The sequence below is a fragment of the Camellia sinensis genome, unplaced genomic scaffold, assembly GCF_055761805.1.
Source record: "Camellia sinensis isolate YWXY unplaced genomic scaffold, ASM5576180v1 Unanchor14, whole genome shotgun sequence".
Lineage (NCBI taxonomy): Eukaryota > Viridiplantae > Streptophyta > Magnoliopsida > Ericales > Theaceae > Camellia > Camellia sinensis.
Genome location: NW_028129020.1, coordinates 85118 through 94578, shown reverse-complemented (window position 1 = coordinate 94578; position 9461 = coordinate 85118).

Genomic DNA, 9461 nt, shown 5'->3' with positions numbered 1-9461 from the left:
CGGATTCTCCTGCACAGTGGCAGATATGTAAATACGTGGCTTACATACCATTTCTTGCGCATTACGCTTCGAACACTCGAACACCTATACGGATTCTCCTGCACAGTGGCAGATATGTAAATACGGGGTTTGCATACCATTTCTTGCGCATTACGCTTCGAACACTCGAACACCTATACGGATTCTCCTGCACAGTGGCAGATATTTAAATACGGGGTTTACATACCATTTCTTGCGCATTACGGTTCGAACACCCGAACACCTATACGGATTCTCCTGCACAGTGGCAGATATGTAAATACGGGGTTTCCATACCATTTCTTGCGCATTACGGTTCGAACACTCGAACACCTATACGGATTCTCCTGCACAGTGGCAGATATGTAAATACGGGGTTTCCGTACCATTTCTTGCGCATTACGGCTCGAACATTCGAACACCTATACGGATTCTCCTGCACAGTGGCAGATATGTAAATACGGGGTTGACATACCATTTCTTGCGCATTACGGTTCGAACACTCGAACTCCTATACGGATTCTCCTGCACAGTGGCAGATATGTAAATACGGGGTTTCCATACCATTTCTTGCGCATTACGGTTCGAACACTCGAACACCTATACGGATTCTCCTGCACAGTGGCAGATATGTAAATACGGGATTTCCGTACCATTTCTTGCGCATTACGGTTCGAACACTCGAACACCTTTACGGATTCTATTGCACAGTGGCAGATATGGAAATACGGGGTTTCCATACCATTTCTTGCGCATTACGGTTCGAACACTCGAACACCTATACGGATTCTCCTGCACAGTGGCAGATATGTAAATACGGGGTTTGCATACCATTTCTCACGCATTACGGTTCGAACACTCGAACACCTATACGGATTCTCCTGCACAGTGGCAGATATGTAAATACGGGGTTTGCATACGATTTCTTGCGCATTACGGTTCGAACACTCGAACACCTATACGGATTCTCCTGCACAGTGGCAGATATGTAAATATGGGGTTTCCATACCATTTCTTGCGCAATACGGTTCGAACACTCGAACACCTATACGGATTCTCCTGCACAGTGGCAGATATGTAAATACGGGGCTTCCGTACCATTTCTTGCGCATTACGGTTCGAACATTCGAACACCTATACGGATTCTCCTACACAGTGGCAGATATGTAAATACGGGGTTGACATACCATTTCTTGCGCATTACGGTTCGAACACTCGAACACCTATACGGATTCTCCTGCACAGTGGCAGATATGTAAATACGGGGTTTCCATACCATTTCTTGCGCATTACGGTTCGAACACTCGAACACCTATACGGATTCTCCTGCACAGTGGTAGATATGTAAATACGTGGTTTACATACCATTTCTTGCGCATTACGGTTCGAACACCCGAACACCTATACGGATTCTCCTGCACAGTGGCAGATATGTAAATACGGGGTTTGCATACCATTTCTTGCGCATTACGGTTCGAACACTCGAACACCTATAAGGATTCTCCTGTACAGTGGCAGATATGTAAATACGGGGTTTCTGTACCATTTCTTGCGCATTACGGTTCGAACATTCGAACACCTGTACGGATTCTCCAGCACAGTGGCAGATATGTAAATACGGGGTTGACATACCATTTCTTGCGCATTACGGTTCGAACACCCGAACACCTATACGGATTCTCCTGCACAGTGGCAGATATGTAAATACGGGGTTTCCATACCATTTCTTGCGCATTACGGTTCGAACACTCGAACACCTATACGGATTCTCCTGTACAGTGGTAGATATGTAAATACGTGGTTTACATACCATTTCTTGCGCATTACGGTTCGAACACCCGAACACCTATACGGATTCTCCTGCACAGTGGCAGATATGTAAATACGGGGTTTGCATACCATTTCTTGCGCATTACGCTTCGAACACTCGAACACCTATACGGATTCTCCTGCACAGTGGCAGATATGTAAATACGGGGCTTCCGTACCATTTCTTGCGCATTACGGTTCGAACTTTCGAACACCTGTACGGATTCTCCTGCACAGTGGCAGATATGTAAATACGGGGTTGACATACCATTTCTTGCGCATTACGGTTCGAACACTCAAACACCTATACGGATTCTCCTGCACAGTGGCAGATATGTAAATACGGGGTTTGCATACCATTTCTTGCGCATTACGCTTCGAACACTCGAACACCTATACGGATTCTCCTGCACAGTGGCAGATATGTAAATACGTGGCTTACATACCATTTCTTGCGCATTACGCTTCGAACACTCGAACACCTATACGGATTCTCCTGCACAGTGGCAGATATGTAAATACGGGGTTTGCATACCATTTCTTGCGCATTACGCTTCGAACACTCGAACACCTATACGGATTCTCCTGCACAGTGGCAGATATTTAAATACGGGGTTTACATACCATTTCTTGCGCATTACGGTTCGAACACCCGAACACCTATACGGATTCTCCTGCACAGTGGCAGATATGTAAATACGGGGTTTCCATACCATTTCTTGCGCATTACGGTTCGAACACTCGAACACCTATACGGATTCTCCTGCACAGTGGCAGATATGTAAATACGGGGTTTCCATACCATTTCTTGCGCATTACGGTTCGAACACTCGAACACCTATACGGATTCTCCAGCACAGTGGCAGATATGTAAATACGGGGTTTCCGTACCATTTCTTGCGCATTACGGTTCGAATATTCGAACACCTGTACGGATTCTCCTGCACAGTGGCAGATATGTAAATATGGGGTTGACATACCATTTCTTGCGCATTACGGTTCGAACACTCGAACACCTATACGGATTCTCCTGCACAGTGGCAGATATGTAAATACGGGGTTTGCATACCATTTCTTGCGCATTACGCTTCGAACACTCGAACACCTATACGGATTCTCCTGCACAGTGGCAGGTATGTAAATACGGGGTTTCCATACCATTTCTTGCGCATTACGGTTCGAACACCCGAACACCTATACGGATTCTCCTGCACAGTGGCAGATATGTAAATACGGGGTTTCCATAACATTTCTTGCGCATTACGGTTCGAACACTCGAACACCTATACGGATTCTCCTGCACAGTGGCAGATATGTAAATACGGGGTTTCCGTACCATTTCTTGCGCATTACGATTCGAACATTCGAACACCTATACGGATTCTCCTGCACAGTGGCAGATATGTAAATACGGGGTTGACATACCATTTCTTGCGCATTACGGTTCGAACACTCGAACTCCTATACGGATTCTCCTGCACAGTGGCAGATATGTAAATACGGGGTTTCCATACCATTTCTTGCGCATTACGCTTCGAACACTCGAACACCTATACGGATTCTCCTGCACAGTGGCAGATATGTAAATACGGGGTTTCCGTACCATTTCTTGCGCATTACGGTTCGAACTTTCGAACACCTGTACGGATTCTCCTGCACAGTGGCAGATATGTAAATACGGGGTTGACATACCATTTCTTGCGCATTACGGTTCGAACACTCAAACACCTATACGGATTCTCCTGCACAGTGGCAGATATGTAAATACGGGGTTTGCATACCATTTCTTGCGCATTACGCTTCGAACACTCGAACACCTATACGGATTCTCCTGCACAGTGGCAGATATGTAAATACGTGGCTTACATACCATTTCTTGCGCATTACGCTTCGAACACTCGAACACCTATACGGATTCTCCTGCACAGTGGCTGATATGTAAATACGGGGTTTGCATACCATTTCTTGCGCATTACGCTTCGAACACTCGAACACCTATACGGATTCTCCTGCACAGTGGCAGATATTTAAATACGGGGTTTACATACCATTTCTTGCGCATTACGGTTCGAACACCCGAACACCTATACGGATTCTCCTGCACAGTGGCAGATATGTAAATACGGGGTTTCCATACCATTTCTTGCGCATTACGGTTCGAACACTCGAACACCTATACGGATTCTCCTACACAGTGGCAGATATGTAAATACGGGGTTTCCGTACCATTTCTTGCGCATTACGGCTCGAACATTCGAACACCTATACGGATTCTCCTGCACAGTGGCAGATATGTAAATACGGGGTTGACATACCATTTCTTGCGCATTACGGTTCGAACACTCGAACTCCTATACGGATTCTCCTGCACAGTGGTAGATATGTAAATACGGGGTTTCCATACCATTTCTTGCGCATTACGGTTCGAACACTCGAACACCTATACGGATTCTCCTGCACAGTGGCAGATATGTAAATACGGGATTTCCGTACCATTTCTTGCGCATTACGGTTCGAACACTCGAACACCTTTACGGATTCTATTGCACAGTGGCAGATATGTAAATACGGGGTTTCCATACCATTTCTTGCGCATTACGGTTCGAACACTCGAACACCTATACGGATTCTCCTGCACAGTGGCAGATATGTAAATACGGGGTTTGCATACCATTTCTCACGCATTACGGTTCGAACACTCGAACACCTATACGGATTCTCCTGCACAGTGGCAGATATGTAAATACGGGGTTTGCATACGATTTCTTGCGCATTACGGTTCGAACACTCGAACACCTATACGGATTCTCCTGCACAGTGGCAGATATGTAAATATGGGGTTTCCATACCATTTCTTGCGCAATACGGTTCGAACACTCGAACACCTATACGGATTCTCCTGCACAGTGGCAGATATGTAAATACGGGGTTTCCGTACCATTTCTTGCGCATTACGGTTCGAACATTCGAACACCTATACGGATTCTCCTACACAGTGGCAGATATGTAAATACGGGGTTGACATACCATTTCTTGCGCATTACGGTTCGAACACTCGAACACCTATACGGATTCTCCTGCACAGTGGCAGATATGTAAATACGGGGTTTCCATACCATTTCTTGCGCATTACGGTTCGAACACTCGAACACCTATACGGATTCTCCTGCACAGTGGTAGATATGTAAATACGTGGTTTACATACCATTTCTTGCGCATTACGGTTCGAACACCCGAACACCTATACGGATTCTCCTGCACAGTGGCAGATATGTAAATACGGGGTTTGCATACCATTTCTTGCGCATTACGCTTCGAACACTCGAACACCTATAAGGATTCTCCTGTACAGTGGCAGATATGTAAATACGGGGTTTCTGTACCATTTCTTGCGCATTACGGTTCGAACATTCGAACACCTGTACGGATTCTCCAGCACAGTGGCAGATATGTAAATACGGGGTTGACATACCATTTCTTGCGCATTACGGTTCGAACACCCGAACACCTATACGGATTCTCCTGCACAGTGGCAGATATGTAAATACGGGGTTTCCATACCATTTCTTGCGCATTACGGTTCGAACACTCGAACACCTATACGGATTCTCCTGTACAGTGGTAGATATGTAAATACGTGGTTTACATACCATTTCTTGCGCATTACGGTTCGAACACCCGAACACCTATACGGATTCTCCTGCACAGTGGCAGATATGTAAATACGGGGTTTGCATACCATTTCTTGCGCATTACGCTTCGAACACTCGAACACCTATACGGATTCTCCTGCACAGTGGCAGATATGTAAATACGGGGCTTCCGTACCATTTCTTGCGCATTACGGTTCGAACTTTCGAACACCTGTACGGATTCTCCTGCACAGTGGCAGATATGTAAATACGGGGTTGACATACCATTTCTTGCGCATTACGGTTCGAACACTCAAACACCTATACGGATTCTCCTGCACAGTGGCAGATATGTAAATACGGGGTTTGCATACCATTTCTTGCGCATTACGCTTCGAACACTCGAACACCTATACGGATTCTCCTGCACAGTGGCAGATATGTAAATACGTGGCTTACATACCATTTCTTGCGCATTACGCTTCGAACACTCGAACACCTATACGGATTCTCCTGCACAGTGGCAGATATGTAAATACGGGGTTTGCATACCATTTCTTGCGCATTACGCTTCGAACACTCGAACACCTATACGGATTCTCCTGCACAGTGGCAGATATTTAAATACGGGGTTTACATACCATTTCTTGCGCATTACGGTTCGAACACCCGAACACCTATACGGATTCTCCTGCACAGTGGCAGATATGTAAATACGGGGTTTCCATACCATTTCTTGCGCATTACGGTTCGAACACTCGAACACCTATACGGATTCTCCTGCACAGTGGCAGATATGTAAATACGGGGTTTCCATACCATTTCTTGCGCATTACGGTTCGAACACTCGAACACCTATACGGATTCTCCAGCACAGTGGCAGATATGTAAATACGGGGTTTCCGTACCATTTCTTGCGCATTACGGTTCGAATATTCGAACACCTGTACGGATTCTCCTGCACAGTGGCAGATATGTAAATATGGGGTTGACATACCATTTCTTGCGCATTACGGTTCGAACACTCGAACACCTATACGGATTCTCCTGCACAGTGGCAGATATGTAAATACGGGGTTTGCATACCATTTCTTGCGCATTACGCTTCGAACACTCGAACACCTATACGGATTCTCCTGCACAGTGGCAGATATGTAAATACGGGGTTGACATACCATTTCTTGCGCATTACGGTTCGAACACTCGAACTCCTATACGGATTCTCCTGCACAGTGGCAGATATGTAAATACGGGGTTTCCATACCATTTCTTGCGCATTACGGTTCGAACACTCGAACACCTATACGGATTCTCCTGCACAGTGGCAGCTATGTAAATACGGGGTTTGCATACCATTTCTTGCGCATTACGCTTCGAACACTCGAACACCTATATGGATTCTCCTGCACAGTGGCAGATATGTAAATACGGGGTTTCCATACCATTTCTTGCGCATTACGGTTCGAACACCCGAACACCTATACGGATTCTCCTGCACAGTGGCAGATATGTAAATACGGGGTTTCCATACCATTTCTTGCGCATTACGGTTCGAACACTCGAACACCTATACGGATTCTCCTGCACAGTGGCAGATATGTAAATACGGGGTTTCCGTACCATTTCTTGCGCATTACGGCTCGAACATTCGAACACCTATACGGATTCTCCTGCACAGTGGCAGATATGTAAATACGGGGTTGACATACCATTTCTTGCGCATTACGGTTCGAACACTCGAACTCCTATACGGATTCTCCTGCACAGTGGCAGATATGTAAATACGGGGTTTCCATACCATTTCTTGCGCATTACGGTTCGAACACTCGAACACCTATACGGATTCTCCTGCACAGTGGCAGATATGTAAATTCGGGATTTCCGTACCATTTCTTGCGCATTACGGTTAGAACACTCGAACACCTTTACGGATTCTGTTGCACAGTGGCAGATATGTAAATACGGGGTTTCCATACCATTTCTTGCGCATTACGGTTCGAACACTCGAACACCTATACGGATTCTCCTGCACAGTGGCAGATATGTAAATACGGGATTTGCATACCATTTCTCACGCATTACGGTTCGAACACTCGAACACCTATACGGATTCTCCTGCACAGTGGCAGATATGTAAATACGGGGTTTGCATACGATTTCTTGCGCATTACGGTTCGAACACTCGAACACCTATACGGATTCTCCTGCACAGTGGCAGATATGTAAATATGGGGTTTCCATACCATTTCTTGCGCAATACGGTTCGAACACTCGAACACCTATACGGATTCTCCTGCACAGTGGCAGATATGTAAATACGGGGTTTCCGTACCGTTTCTTGCGCATTACGGTTCGAACATTCGAACACCTATACGGATTCTCCTACACAGTGGCAGATATGTAAATACGGGGTTGACATACCATTTCTTGCGCATTACGGTTCGAACACTCGAACACCTATACGGATTCTCCTGCACAGTGGCAGATATGTAAATACGGGGTTTCCATACCATTTCTTGCGCATTACGGTTCGAACACTCGAACACCTATACGGATTCTCCTGCACAGTGGTAGATATGTAAATACGTGGTTTACATACCATTTCTTGCGCATTACGGTTCGAACACCCGAACACCTATACGGATTCTCCTGCACAGTGGCAGATATGTAAATACGGGGTTTGCATACCATTTCTTGCGCATTACGCTTCGAACACTCGAACACCTATAAGGATTCTCCTGCACAGTGGCAGATATGTAAATACGGGGTTTCTGTACCATTTCTTGCGCATTACGGTTCGAACATTCGAACACCTGTACGGATTCTCCTGCACAGTGGCAGATATGTAAATACGGGGTTGACATACCATTTCTTGCGCATTACGGTTCGAACACCCGAACACCTATACGGATTCTCCTGCACAGTGGCAGATATGTAAATACGGGGTTTCCATACCATTTCTTGCGCATTACGGTTCGAACACTCGAACACCTATACGGATTCTCCTGTACAGTGGTAGATATGTAAATACGTGGTTTACATACCATTTCTTGCGCATTACGGTTCGAACACCCGAACACCTATACGGATTCTCCTGCACAGTGGCAGATATGTAAATACGGGGTTTGCATACCATTTCTTGCGCATTACGCTTCGAACACTCGAACACCTATACGGATTCTCCTGCACAGTGGCAGATATGTAAATACAGGGTTTCCGTACCATTTCTTGCGCATTACGGTTCGAACTTTCGAACACCTGTACGGATTCTCCTGCACAGTGGCAGATATGTAAATACGGGGTTGACATACCATTTCTTGCGCATTACGGTTCGAACACTCAAACACCTATACGGATTCTCCTGCACAGTGGCAGATATGTAAATACGGGGTTTGCATACCATTTCTTGCGCATTACGCTTCGAACACTCGAACACCTATACGGATTCTCCTGCACAGTGACAGATATGTAAATACGTGGCTTACATATCATTTCTTGCGCATTACGCTTCGAACACTCGAACACCTATACGGATTCTCCTGCACAGTGGCAGATATGTAAATACGGGGTTTGCATACCATTTCTTGCGCATTACGCTTCGAACACTCGAACACCTATACGGATTCTCCTGCACAGTGGCAGATATTTAAATACGGGGTTTACATACCATTTCTTGCGTATTACGGTTCGAACACCCGAACACCTATACGGATTCTCCTGCACAGTGGCATATATGTAAATACGGGGTTTCCATACCATTTCTTGCGCATTACGGTTCGAACACTGGAACACCTATACGGATTCTCCTGCACAGTGGCAGATATGTAAATACGGGGTTTCCGTACCATTTCTTGCGCATTACGATTCGAACATTCGAACACCTATACGGATTCTCCTGCACAGTGGCAGATATGTAAATACGGGGTTGACATACCATTTCTTGCGCATTACGGTTCGAACACTCGAACTCCTATACGGATTCTCCTGCACAGTGGCAGATAT